Genomic DNA, 14925 nt, shown 5'->3' with positions numbered 1-14925 from the left:
CAGCATCCTTATCTCTGGGTCTTCTGGTTGCCCGGTCTCCAGGGTATATGTGTCTGCTCTCTTGGCAGTCCACAGACATTCAGTACTTTTCTCCAACACCACTAATGTCTAGAATGTGAATACTTAGTTAGGCATGTGACTACTGTTCTAAAAGATGCCATGGAAGAAAGGTCTGGAAATTCACTTCCTAAAGGACATGCCTTGAGACCTGATGGAGTAAGTCTGCTCTGCACACGTGAGTTCACCAGGACGCAACAGCAACCCAAAAGGTTTTCACAACAGAATTGGGAATATTCTCTTGATTTAATAATTTGTTCATTCTTTCTCTCATTTATTAAAGAACTCACTTCTTCAAATATTGAGTATTCTTTTCAAACTTCAAATATACTCTTCCTCCTTCCCTTTCTGTCTCTTTCTTCTAGTGATGTCTTGGCTTGTGCATTCAGAATGATGCTGACATAGCAGTGACAGGGACACTGCTTGCATCATCCCAATGGCATGCTATTATGCTGGGATGGAAATTTACAGAGCTTGAAAGCCGACTTTACTGTTCATTGTAACATTTCTTATTGAGGTAGCTGTTAGATGTTGTCACGCTTACTTTGATTCATAGTGACTCTAAGTATAAAAATTAAAACATTCTAATTATTAAGTGTATGAAATGTTGCATCAAAACTGATAGTAAGATAGGATTTTCAACATCTCATAAAAGATTAAGGCATTAATGGGCCATCAACATAAAATGTATTTTTATGAGAAGGTTAAAATGTATTCCCATAAGATATTGTTCATGAGAGGTAAATGAAAATTTGTGGGCACGGTAGCACTGAGGTATGAAGAGGTAGATCATAAGATTCAGGATGACTTCCAGTTAAGTCATCTGTAACAAAGAGAGACAAGAAAGAGAATTCAAAGGGCACAGTCATGGGTTAGAATTGAATGTGAATCTGAATCTGCTTCAAGTCAATGGGTTTTAAGAGAGCAAAGATACCTGATAAGTTCAGTCCTTTCTGGTCCAAGTAGATACCTAAAGAGTGTTCACATTTACAGGAAGGGAAATAAATGAACACAAGTCCAATATTTTAGAAAGTTCTGCAATTGGGCCTACATGGACACCAGGCTTCAGGGAGGGAGCATAGGTGGTGAGATATGCTCTAGGTGGGACAAAACCAAGTGTCATTTTAAATGGTCTCTGTCAGTGTGCTGATTCCAGACCCCATGTCCAGGAGCATGAGTCAGAAATGGAAGGAGTGCCCACAGTGGAGCAGTACCGATGCCCACGCAGGGTGCCCACGGCGGAGGGGCACAGGGTGCACACAGTGGCTTCATGAGTGCTCGCTTCATTCTGTTGGAGAAGAGCCTTCTACTGCTGATTTTTTAATAATACCTTGTTTATCTAGGTTAGAAACGCATGCTTAATCAAATGCTGTCTCAACATCAATCAAGATGATTTTTTTTTATTTTCCTCTGGTTTTAAATCTAAGAACACAATAGAACATATTATTAAATTTCATTAAAGTCTAGTCATCTTGAAAATCTTGAACATAATTAATTTTTTTCATTTGCTGAGTATTTCAGTCTAATGTCTTCTACTTCTCTTATGTGTGAAGTGGGAGTCAGCAGATGCCACAGTTAATTATTCAACCACTAGCCTCACTTTGGGGATTCACAGCCTCTCATGAATAACTCAAAGGAAGGACTTAGAAATCTTCTTATAAGTGCAGAAAATCCTATGAAAAAAGTTCTATTCTGTATACAAAGAAACCAAGTATTAGAACTGACTATTGAAATCAAAGACAACACATGTAAGTGATGTATCTTGTGTGGATCTCTTTTTTCCTACCATTTATGTCAAGATTAAAGTGTGACTTCATTAGTTGCATTGCTGTCATTGCTGGGACCTTTCAGTAGAAACCAACCCAGAGCTGACCCTCCAGCAGGTTTTCAGAGGCAGTAAATTGCACAAGAGGAGACGGCCCATTCTTCTCTCACACTAATTGCATTGTTGTTGCTGTTGCCTTCAGGTCTAGTACAACTCATAGTGACCCTACGAATGAACAAAAAGCCTGAACCTCCTCTGAAACTATCGACATTTATCAAAGTTCATAGAGTTTCCAGAGGCATGTTATTTAGGAAGTGGATGTCACTACTGCATCCAAACTAATTGCATTAGACAAATACAATATAATTCTATCTTTTCTATTTTACTTACCAAGTTGAAGAGCATAAGAATTCCATCCAGCTCATATTTGGTATATTTTTCTATTTCTATTTCTATATTTTCTATTGTAGGTCCATCAGATACTGTCTCCTCATTCTGTGTGGGTGGGATGAGGAGGAAAAAAACTATACTTCTGCCCACTAGTTGTTACTTAATAGCTTATCCTAGCATATGATAAACAATTAACACCTAATTTCTGCCTGATAGGTAGGATAATCCGGTTCTGATTCCCATTTAATGTATCTCAAGTTGTGGAAATCTCATGTTTCTAGGAAGCTGGACAAGTATCAGAAGAATTGTCTTCTTATGATGAACAAGAAAAAAGTCCAGATGATTTGTTGAAAATGAGACAATTAAAACCCCCATGGATCACAGAACCCTGACCTCACAAGTCAAGGTGGTAGGGTGGGGTCTCAAAGGCAGCTAATGCCACCATCCACTTCTCTTTGTATAAAGCAGAACCACATCAATCCTCTTAGCTTAAATGGTGACACAGATGGTCAACCAGGAGGATCAAAATTGTTTGACTTGTAAATTCGTCCTTCAGAATACTGTTAACATAAGTCACTAATTCAAATTTACATGTCAGTAAATGGTCATAGAGGTGTTTGATCATCTCAAAATAACATTTATTTTTAACAAAAGCTTTTCTGTGCAAGGTCTTCACCTGAAGAAGACTGAAGGGCAGTAGCTTGGTCTGAAGTTGGTGAAATCCAACCTAGCCTGATGGAAGGACAGATTCATCTAAAAATAGGAATACTGAAGAGCTCTGACTAGTATCTTTACTGTACTCCACAGGTTTATCCCTGGTGCCCTGCTAGTGGCATGGAGAAGACTTCTCCTTTTATCTCTTGCAGGAAAGCGCAAATGGAATGGATGATAAGTGAAAAAAGAAATGAAAATCAAAGAAGAATATGCGTACAGCAAAACCACACAAACTGTTTTCTATTTCCCGAGTCCATTTATCAAGTACTGTTTACCAAATTTACCTTTCCTAGAACTAGTGATTTGCTTGTTTGATTTTTGGGTGTTTATTTTCTTTCCAAAAGTCACTTTCAGAATGAGTCACTTTCACCTCTTTCTGAAGGCTGTCTGCAATTTTCTCAGTTCTCAATGAAGGCATTTCAAAACTACCAATTTTCATTTACCAAGCAATTTTAGCTTAAAATATTCTTGATAAATTCAATTTTCTGCATTCTTCTGTAAATATTTTTTTAATCCAAAGTTTCTCATGCTGAATTATCTACTTTGTAATCTTACAAGAAAGTAGAATTGAAATATTAATTTAGGTCTCAGAAAGAAAGAAGACTCAGATCTCAGAGATAAGAATACCAGACAGAAGTAAAATGCTCCATGATAGAATGGCATTAATGACTTTCCTAAAATTTCATCTAGCAAAGGGCTGAGAGAGCGAGCATGTGGGAGCTTCAGAGAAGCAGTTTAATGATGTTGCAAGGCTCTGGAAGAAGGAAAGGAACACAAAGAGAGGGTGGCAAACATCATCTCACATACTAGGGCCATGATATCAGGAGGAGCTGATCCTGTACGAAGGCATCATACATGGAAATGGGGACAGTTACCAAGGAGAGAAAAATGCTTAATCCATAGATTAGCTTAAGGACTGTAACAATGGGCCACGCACAGGTGAGATGGAAAAGACCAGACAGAATTGGCAGAGTTCTCTCTGTGGGACGTTGGCGTGTTATGAGTCAGAATCAACTCAATGATGCCTAACAAAGACAAGATAGTCACTACGAAAACAATGGATTTTGTTGTTTAGGTGTTTATTTAATTTGTAATTTTTCAAGTTAATATAATGAGTTGGAAACCTAAAGAAAATAAGACAAAAACCTTAAAGGTCCATTATGAAGCAAGTCACATTGGTAATTCTCTTTGACCCTCAACCTCCATATCTTTATCCTAAATATCTTGTGCATTCTAGAGATAAAACACACTTTGGTGTTGTTAGTATTAGTTCTCATCTCTTAGATTGCATCTCACTGTGACCAAGTGTAGAACAGAGCAAACACTGACTGATCCTGTATCACGTTCATGTTCATTGTTGTTTGGGTCAATTATTGAAGCTATTATGGCGTGCCTTTCAAACTGCAGAGTTCATTTATCTTAGACAACATTCTGACACAGAAGGCTTTTGTTGGCTGAAATTTGGAAATAGATCACTGGATGTTTCTTCATAGTGGGGCATGACTGCAATGCTGTGTTGAAGCCTGTCGCCCTGGGTGACTCTACTGGTATTTGAAACACTAGCTGTGTAGCTTCCAGCATCACAGAGACATACAGATCGCTAAGGCAGGCCAGAATGAAGGAGGAGGGCGTAGGCTGTAAGTCAGCTAGCTTTTCTCCTTATTCTGATGTGGATGCTTGTTGTTAGGTGACGTCGAGTTGTAGACGACTCAGCGACCCTATGAATGGAAGGCCTGAGCACTGTTCATAGAGTTTCCAAAGGCAAGCCATCTCAGGGGTGGATGTCACTCCTGCTTCCAAGCTTGTTGTGAATTGGGAAGCTCCACCAAACACTGTCCACCATGGGTCCACACTACTGATGTGAATGCAAGTAGAATTTCATTATTAACTCCAGAAATTCCTAGATAGAAATATGTCATGGGAATGGCAATGTGGTAACGTTGTAACCGAAAGGAACAACAATAAAGGGATTTTGAGAATTTATAGATAAAGCTATGGTGAATGTCACTTCCCTTGATTACTTGTAAAGGCTTTCCATGCTCTCTCCTTCAGCCTCATCGGTTACAACGGGAAGAGCCTGGGTTGCTGAGGGGCATCTTTTCATGGTGGTTTTCACAGTTCCTGAGCTACCAACGCATTTTGTGGTGGGTAGACATCTACTGAAGGTAATAGCTCAGTGTGGTTAGCTTTGGGTCCCTGGATGCAACAAAGGCTTTATTTCATAATTCAAGGTGAATATTAATGAGACATGCTATCTTTTACTGTTTATAATCATTATGAGTATTGGTGCACATAAGAAAATTTTTGTTCACCACTTTAAGATAATACATTATAGGACAAAATATGGAAATAATACACTAAGGATCTTTCTATATTATTCAAATTTAAAACAGATTATATTTCCTAAGCATGGCAATTTTTCTAGCAAAACTTATATAAAGTCAGCTTGTGGAAACACTGATAAATAATCCTGTACGTCACTCAAAAACTTTTTTTCAGTGTTATTGCATTCTATTTTGTAGGATCAATTTTTTGCCCAAGGTTAATACTTAAAACACGAGTTTTCAATCCACAATTATTTATCTGCCAGTTCCGCTGAAGATTGGAAAGGACAAGCCTAGCATTAAAAATCTGAAAAGCAGAGTATCCACATGGCTGATAGTGAGTTTCTCTTCTAGATCATGGATGCACAGAGAAAGAGAATGATAAATCCAAATGCAAAAATGTCTTGTTCTTATTGATTTCACTTCTCATAGAGTGTTCCTCAGATGTTCATGGGGAAAACAACATGCTCATTCAAAGCACATGTGTAGTTTAAAATAGCATTATGTGGTCAAATTCTAGGATGGTAAAACTGTGAGAGATCATAGGGAATTAGCCAATATAAACATCACAGTCAAATTAAAATGTTTGTTGTTGTTTGGGGCTGATCTCTTGGAAGGAGATTGATTGCCCATCATTCTCCTGCAGAGAAAGCTGGTAGATTCAAACCACCTACCTTTGGCTTGGCAGCTCAACTGCCTACCCATGAGGCCACCAGAGCTCTCTCCACGAATCATTATGAATTGTGTTGATATGTGATGAGCACAATGGCACTCTGTAGGGTTCCCAGTGCTTGTGACCTTTTAGGAGTGTATCCATATCCTTGCTTGCTTTCCCAGACACCTGAGGGTGGGATTAATTACACTGCCATACTCTGGGCTAATACTCAAGCCTTTCCCTGCCCAAGGACTTTATAGAGCACATTAATGTTTTTGTTTCCTTACATTTGACTTCTCCAGCTGAAATCAAACTGGCACATGATAGAGACTCAGTAAGTTGCTACTACTGTGTCATTAGCCTAAATTTCTTTCACCAACAAGTTTCTCCTATAAGCCTCAGGCTACCGGATTCTCCAAACTAATCATACAGGACAGTAAGCTTCAACATGAAAAGTCTGCATTAGAAATAAGTATTACAGACCTCTGATTTGGTGTCTGTCGGAAACGATAACTCTCTCAGAGCACTTGATCCCTTTCTTCGAAATCGTTCTACCACAGTCCATGAAGGTGCTGCGCTTTCTTTTTCTATTGAATTTTAAAGCCTTTTATTTCTATTTTCATGGATGCTTGTCTTACTAATGTAGTGCTTTAAACGGTTCCTTCATTTCTCCTCAAATCCCTCAAATAACAGGATTAACTTGTTGCATTAGAAATGCTTCACTTCCCAGTGACTAGTGAAGTATCTGCCCCAATTATATTTGGTAAAACAAAATAAGTACATCAGTATTTTGGTGCTGTCTTGGATTTAACTCATTCTGGGACTTTAAAAATAAATCTCTTTTGGAATATAGTACATACAACATTTGTAGATAGGGAGGGACTGTCATTTATGTTTAAATGAAGGACATATTTCTAGAAAGAATTAACTTCAAAATAAAATTTTGTTAGGAAAGAGGGTTGAATTCTAACTAATGAATGAAATAACAACTTAAATAAAATTTTACACTCAACTTTGTATGCTTTCTTATCTCAGAAATAAAAGATATTGTAATTAGAGTTGGAAAACAGCTGACTTAACGGAACTCTTGAATTTCCCCTCTTCTTTGCTGAAGTCACTCTCATACTCACACTCCCCTGTCCCTGTGCCCACCCTGTAACTGTCACCTTTCTAGCGCTCCAGCATTTTTATGAACTAGAATAGAGGCATAGCTATGGTGCATCCCTAACTAGACATCCGCAAAGAAGAGGAGGAATGCTTTTCTCTGACATCTTCAAGACAATAGATCTTAATATTTTCAAGTCATCTAACATCACTAAATATTATTAATATAACCTCAGAACAGTCTAGTTGTATAAAACTTTTATAATAAATTCATCTAAAAATAAAAGCATGACATTAAGAATGTTGGTTGTTCAAAATGTTTGATGTCCCCCATCCTCAAAAGTATCTTTTATTTGTGCTTGATCTCAAAAAGGTAGGACTGGTGTAACATGAACTAAGAATAAAAGGAGGGAGAGAATTCAAGATCTGGGTAGAGCTCAGAAAAAATAAGGTAGCAAAAGCCAGAGGTATGACGGAGGGCAGACCAGTCAGGGTGAGAAATATTAGCAGTACTTCACTCCTCCTGAGATCATTCCGGATGTCCCAGAATCATTCCATAGCCTAAGCAGCTTTACCGCCCCTCAGGATAATCTAAGACTTGTTATTTTAAGAAAGAAAAAGAAAAAGGAGGAGGGGAAGAGAGGAAAGTGGGGCAGGAGGGGGGGGAGGGGAAGAGAGGGAAAAGGAAGAGAAGGAGGAGGAAGAGGAAGAGAAAGAGGAGGGGGAGGAGGAAGAGGAGAAGGAGAACAACAAGAAATAATAATAATAATAATAAATAATAACTTCGTGCTGAGGGAGATGTTGGCATAGAAACTACTGGCTATTTTCCTATAAGCGTACTATACAAAATAGTGTAAGCCATGGAAAATAAGGCAATATGAAATGTGTAGTATACTCAAATCCAATGCCATGTAGAGGATTTCCAGTCCATGGCCACCCTACAGGACAAGGTAAAGCTGCCCCATGGAGTTTACTAGACTATTACTCTTTGCAAAGTGGGTTCTGCCTCAGCAGACCGCATATGAAGTTTTTGCAGGTCCTCTGGGGACCTCTGCTTGCAAAGTCTATGGTGAGTTGCCCCATTAACCAAAAGGCTCCAGTGGCGTCTCCAAGGGATCGAATCTACTAGCAGCTCCAGTGGAGAAAAATGGACAGCGTCCTGCCTCGAACAATTCACAGCAGGGCAAACTCTGTGGAAGCTTGTGCTTGAGGGCTTGGTGAGTTTGAATAGGTCTTTTCTTGAAGCTCCAATTTCTCTGTGTTTTCTTGACTATTAACTCCAAGTCTGTTGTGGAGCAGGGGAACGTGTACAGCAGAAGTCACTATAGTTACTTTAGAGAAATCACTAGAAAAACTTATTTCTCAGCATGTGTTAGAGATCCACTCTTGACTATAATCAGAGTTAGTTGGAGGTGGAAAAAGAAATACAAAGACAGTAGATACATTCTGTTTTTTAATGCTTTGTTGTTGTTGCATGTTATTGAGTTAGCACCAACTCCCAGCTGACTTTCTGGCAGGTTTCAGAGACTGTAAATCGCATAGGAGACTGCCCATCCTTCTAACCCATGGAGTAGCTGCTGCCTGTGGGAGGGCAGCACACACATCATAGCGTCATGTCTAGCTGCTGTCAGCTCCTCACGGAAACAATGCTCCCTGGTGCTATATCATCTTGTATTTGATTGCAGATCATATGATCTGTCCAGAGGACTTTCAATGGATTTCTGAAATAGATCATCAGGTATTTCTTCCTTTTCCTCCTCAGTCTGGGAAAATGTGGAGCAGGGGAACCTGTTCCCTTTCGTCCACACAAATCTGTTCTGTATCCTAGCAACGTGTGAGCCTCCCTTTGAGAGGATGGTGCAGGTTGCACATACAGGACACTGGCCAGGGAAGGACACAGTCCAGACTCTCACAGGGAGAGCGGGAATTCGACCACGGTCCCTCCAATACATTACTATATCACAGGTCTCTGTCCACTAATAGTTACATGTTGTTGATAAATTAGGAAAGAATAAAGCAAAAACAGCAAAACACATCTCAACATTGATATCAGTGGTTGGGATTAAGGCACATTTTAGATAAAAGCTTTGTTGAAAAGCTAGATAATTAACCATAGAAGGCTTTGGCATTTTGTCACAAACATCCTACTTTGATTTAAGTTGTATATGTGGGCCAGGTAGGTAAGTGGTCACCTAATTAGGTGCAGGGTGAATGGAATTCAAATTACATATTTTTGACAAACAGAAGAGAAATATCTGTCAGTTCTAAGAACCAGCCTGGCCTCTTATCTGGGGATCGGTAGAGCAAGGAGCCTGCATAGAGCAAAGGAGCATGAGGTGCCTGGGGAAGAAATGGGAACTATTCAAGGCAGTGATGCTTCCAGAGATGTGGTCAAAGTTTCAAAGGAATGACAGAGGCAATCCTAAACTTCCTGAGTGACCCTGGGCCAATTCCCTTCTTGAAGAACTATGGATTTGGTCGTTACTAAATACTTGGTGCTTTAAGTAAATGAGAAGTCTTTCTTGCTTTGGCATTATTCCAGTCTGCAGGCTTCCTCATTCAGCATTCCTCAAATGTAAATGAAAGCTCCACCATGCCTGGAAGGCCTTCTATCCTGTCTGTAGGGAAAGAATAGCAACAAAAATGCCTCATTTGCCAAGACAGTCTCTCCAGTGTGCAAACCTGGATGGAGGATGCAGTAACCACTGAGGGACTGCCCTACTTACTGCATCAGCTCAGTAGGGAATAAATGAGGGATGCAAAGATGAGTGTGTGTATGTTTTTGCATCTATAATATCCCTCCCATCTGTGTGTGTGTGTGTGTGTGTGTGTGTGTGTGTAACCTCCTTTGAAAATGAGTAAGGAAGGGAAATTTCATCTTAGTGCTCTTTTTTGTATCAGTAATGATATCCTGGGCTTGGCTTCCCAGAATTTCAATTAGGTATCAGGCTACAAAATCCTTCTCTTGTTTGCTGCCGGTATTATTTCCTTAATGTGAGTTATAGATTCTTCTTCAGGCTTTAAAAAATGAGACCACTTAGAGAAAGAAAGTTATATTATTATACCTCAACTCGCTCTTCTGATATATTTAAGTGTACTAAAGCGGTAATGCCTTTTCCAAAGTAGATTCTGATTTGAATCCACATTTTGGAAGATGGAAAGTTCCTTTCAAGGTTTCCAGGATAGATTCCAATAGTCAGTGTTACTGAATCTGAGAAGCAAAAAAGAATGGCCTCTAAAGAGAGAATTGCACTAAAGGGAGGTTGTGAGGGCATCTTCTGCAGGGACAACAAAACTTGGTATTTAAAAACTAGTGTGCAGGAAGATTACTGACCACAAATGTTCTGAGGGTATTGGAAATGAGCCTTGTAAAATGCACACTTCATAGGAAATGGTTTGGATGGGAAATCCATGGGCAGAGGACCCATCCTTATCAGAACAGAATTTGCAAAGCTCACTTCTCTTCATCATTGCTAACCATTTCCCAAAACAAATTCTCTGCAATAATTAAGTGGTGCTTCAGGGTGCAAAGGTTAAGAAATAAGTTGTTACTGATTATTTAAACAAAGATCCTTGCTATTTGAGTGTGCCCTCTTCCTCAATCTCTCACAGAAATACATAAGACTCATAATCCTCCACGAAGCTAATACGTAGAAACCAGTTTGTGTCTCTGTATCAGGTACTTGTGCATGTGTCTGCACACACACACACACACACTCCACACACACCCCCACACCCCCCCTCCACACACACACAAAATCTGGCCTGAAAATCCGGTAAAAAAATAACACAAATCCCAAGTTGGATCCAAGGAACATCAACTGGATGCTATAAACACATAAAAGGAAAGAAATCTATCTAGACTGAAATAATCTAGAAATATTTGGTGAAAAAAAAATTGTCTTTGATGAGAGACTAGAGTAATAGTGAAATTTCAATGAGGGGCCAATAATAGGTGGTAAGAAAATGTAATACACGAGAAATTCCAGATAAAATGTATAACAAAACAAGTAATTTCATGGGATGCATGGATAGTAATAGTCGGCCCTGTCTATGATTAGCTGCCTCTGAAAACCTGCCGACGGTGGGCTATGGGTGGGTTCTGAAGTGACAGTACACAACAACAGCAGCAACATGTGTATAGTATTATCGGGTCCTGTCAGGAAATTTACGGCCTCTGAAACCTACTGAAAGGTCAGCTGGGAGCCAGTTCCAGCTCAAAGATACAGAATACCAACAAAATCATATAAATATAGATTTATTCATTGATTTTTTGGAAGCAGGAGTGGCATCTACTTCTTAAACAACATGCCTCTGGAAACTGTATGAACTTTGATAAATTATGATAGTTATACAAAGACTTCAGGCCTTTTGTTCATAGTCACTATGAGTTCTGCTCGACTTGATGGCGATCAGCAACAAATTATATATATATATTTCACTGTACGTGTCTCAATCACAATATAGCTCTCAATCACTACATATATGTGTGTTTGTGTGTGTGTGTAACTACTTAGTATTTCTGTGTGTGTGTGTGTGTGTGTGTAACTACTTAGTATTTCTGTGTGTGTGTGTGTGTGTGTGTAACTACTTAGTATTTCTGTGTGTGTGTGTGTGTATAAATGTGTGCGTATGCATGTTGCTATGGTTGTTGTACCATTGACTTGAGACCAACCCATAACTGGGCCTCCAGCGTGTTTCCCGAAGCAGTTAATTAACTGCATGACTCAGGAAGAGGTTGCCCGTCCTTCTCTCACCGAGCAGCTGGCAGATTTGAACTGGTGCCATCCCGATTGCAATGCAGCTTCTTACCACTAGGCCACCACAGCTCCCTGGTATACATGTATACTATATACTAAACATATCAATTTATCATATATTAGGAGACACTGGTGCCTTAGTGGTGAGGAATTAAGCTGCCAGCTCAAAGGTATATGGTGACAGTTCTGACTCGGTGGTACACAACAACAAAATTATTTATTATATAAATATGGCTACACACACACACAGTGTCATAAAAGCCAGACATGAAAGGGTTATTCATGGACTCTTCAATTATGTTCTCCGCTATGTGCTCAGAAATCCGTATTATCAGCGTGCCAGCAATGCATCCAATGTGCTGTTAATTTCAGTTACAGCAGAGGTTCCGTACTTTAATGAGACCCACTTAAATTTAATAGAGAATCAAGCTGCCCTCTGGCTGCTCTAAAACCAGTGAGTGACCCAAAAGCCAGGAAACAGATTTAGGCGGCACGCACAGAATGCAGTATGTGTCTCCCAGCCCTTGGAGAAGATTTTTGGCCAGGGTCCTGCAAAGTAAAACAGGGACAGAACCTCTAGTGTGTTGTTCATGAGCAGGCAGGCTCGTACTTCTCTCATAAGTGGCCCAGAAGAAAGAAAACCTTCTTTTCCAAGAGCTCATGAAAGGTGTCAAAAAATTAATTAACGCAGAAGAGCAACACTATGCAGAGAGCAAGACTATCAGGGGAGAGACCTAGAGGCTGCATGTAGACTGCCAAGGCCATTGTCAGAAATGCTTGCCAGAGTCAGATGCTATGGTTTCAGGCAGGGATATTGTTCTGTGACTTGGCACAGTCTACCCTGGAAGTTCAAAGAGGAGCAAAAATGACTGAACCAATTCTTAGGAGAACATAGTATAGTGTCACATCATCTATTATTTATTTGACTTTAAAGACAACTTTGATTTGGAAGGGTACACAAGGAAGGATATTTCTTCTTTAAGAGGGACTGCCTTTGAGTTTATATGCTATGGATTTCTCTAAAGACAAGTATGAAGATTGAAATGACAGGAAATTCAGCCCAAACAGTCTTAATTAGGTAAATTCTGACAACAGACTACGCATAACTCTGGAGGAATTACAGTTCAAGTTTACAGCGACTTTATAGCCTTTGGCTATTGGGAAACAACAGGGCCAACCAACAAGCAGAAGGAAACTTAACAAGGATCTGTCAAAATATGCAAAACAGGTGTTGAAAAAGAGTGTTGTTGTTGTTGTTATGTGCCATGGAGTCACTTGCAACTCATAGCGACCCTATATACAACAGCCCTAAACTCTGCTCTGTCCTGTGCCAATTGCACTGTCTCTGACACTCCCATCCCGATTATCCCAGTCACTGAATCAATCCACCTCATAGAGGGCCTTCCTCTCCTGTGCTGTCCCTCCACCCTCCCAAGCATGATGTTCTTCTCCAAGGACCGGTCTCTCCTCACAACATGTCCAAAGTATGTTAGACGGAGCCTCAGAATCCTTGCCTCCAAGGAGCCACCCGGTTTAACCCCTTCCAGGACAAATCTGTTTGTTTTCCTAGCAGTACATGGTATTCTCAATACTCTTCTCCAGCACCACAGCTCAAAGGCATCAATTCTCCTTCTATCCTCCTTGGATATCCAACTCTCTGATGCATAACAAGTGATTGCGAAGACCATAGCCTGTATCAGACACACCTTAGTCTCCAGAGAGACACCATTGCTCTTCAGTACTTTGGAGAGGTCCCTAACAGCAGACTTTCCCATGGCAATGCGCCTTTTAATTTCCTGGCTGCTGGTGCCAAGACTGTTGACTGTGGAGCCAAGCAAACTAAAGCTGTGTACAATCTCAATCTCTTCACCATCCTTCCTGATGCTGCCAATTGGTCCAGTGGTGAGAATCTTTGTCTTCTTGACACTGAGCGTCAATCCAAAGAGTGATAACTGGTTACATGGCATTGCATACCATTGCCTTTGCATCAGAACCAACTCCAGGATGGCCCTTCAGTGGATTTTCTGAGGCAGTAAATGGCCTAAGAGCAGACTGCCCATCTTTCTCTCACAGAGCAACTTGTGCATTCAAACCCAGTACCTCTGCATTCTCAGTGCGACTCCTGAACCACCAGGCACCAGAGATCCCTGGCTAAATAGATGATCACGAAATCTTCACTTCACATCCAAGACTAGGTAACCCTCAGCAAGCTCACCAATTGCAGAAGAGCTTCTACTCCTTCTGAAGATTTAAAATCATCTGTCATTATTTTTTCTTTTTTTTAATTTGTTTCCTTGTTTTATGCCGTCAAATGAGATCAGACTAGCAAAGGAGATTGTGTCTCCTTCTCCAGAGGAGCATCTGATGGATTTGAACTGTGCACCTTTGGGATTGCAGTGCAGCTTCTTGCCACTAGGCCACCAGAGCTCCCTTGACATTCAATTTCAGGTCCAAGATTGACTCATTTACTCACTCTGCGTGGTCTTAGAGACTCCACGGTTACCTGGGAAGTGGGCGGAGGGTTTTAAGGACCCTTAAGCTGACCTGCTTCTCCACCTGCCAAGATTTCTTTCTTCCCCCTCTACACTACCTGAATTGACTATACAAAGGCGTTTGACTGTGTGAATCACAACAAACTGTGGCTGACTCTGAGAAGAATGGGAATCCAAGAACACTTGATCATGCTAATGCGAAACCTATACTTGAACCAAGAGGCAGTTGTCAGAATAGAGCAAGGAAACACTGCTTGGTTCAAAATTGGGAAGGGCTTATGCCAGGGATGTGTCCTATCTCCATACCTTTTCAACCTGTATGCAGAACAGATTATCCAGGAGGCTGGGCTCTATGAGAATTGTGGGGTCAGGATTGGCAGAAGATTTATCAACAACCTCTGTTATGCAGAAGACATACTCCTGCTAGCTGAAACTGAAGAGGACCTGAAGCACTTGCTGCAGAGGGTCAAGGACTGTAGCCTTCAGTATGGACTGAGGCTCAATGTCAAGAAGACAGAGATTCTCACCACTGGACCAACTGGCAGCGTCAGGATGGATGGCGAAGAGATTGAGATTGTACACAGCTACAGTTTGCTCGGCTTCATGGTCAACACTCTTGGCACCAGCAGCCAGGGAATCAAAAAATGTATTGCGATGGGAAAGT

The sequence above is a fragment of the Elephantulus edwardii genome, unplaced genomic scaffold, assembly GCF_000299155.1.
Source record: "Elephantulus edwardii isolate Elephantulus edwardi_28Jun2011 unplaced genomic scaffold, EleEdw1.0 scaffold00200, whole genome shotgun sequence".
Lineage (NCBI taxonomy): Eukaryota > Metazoa > Chordata > Mammalia > Macroscelidea > Macroscelididae > Elephantulus > Elephantulus edwardii.
This window is presented reverse-complemented; position numbering follows the sequence as displayed.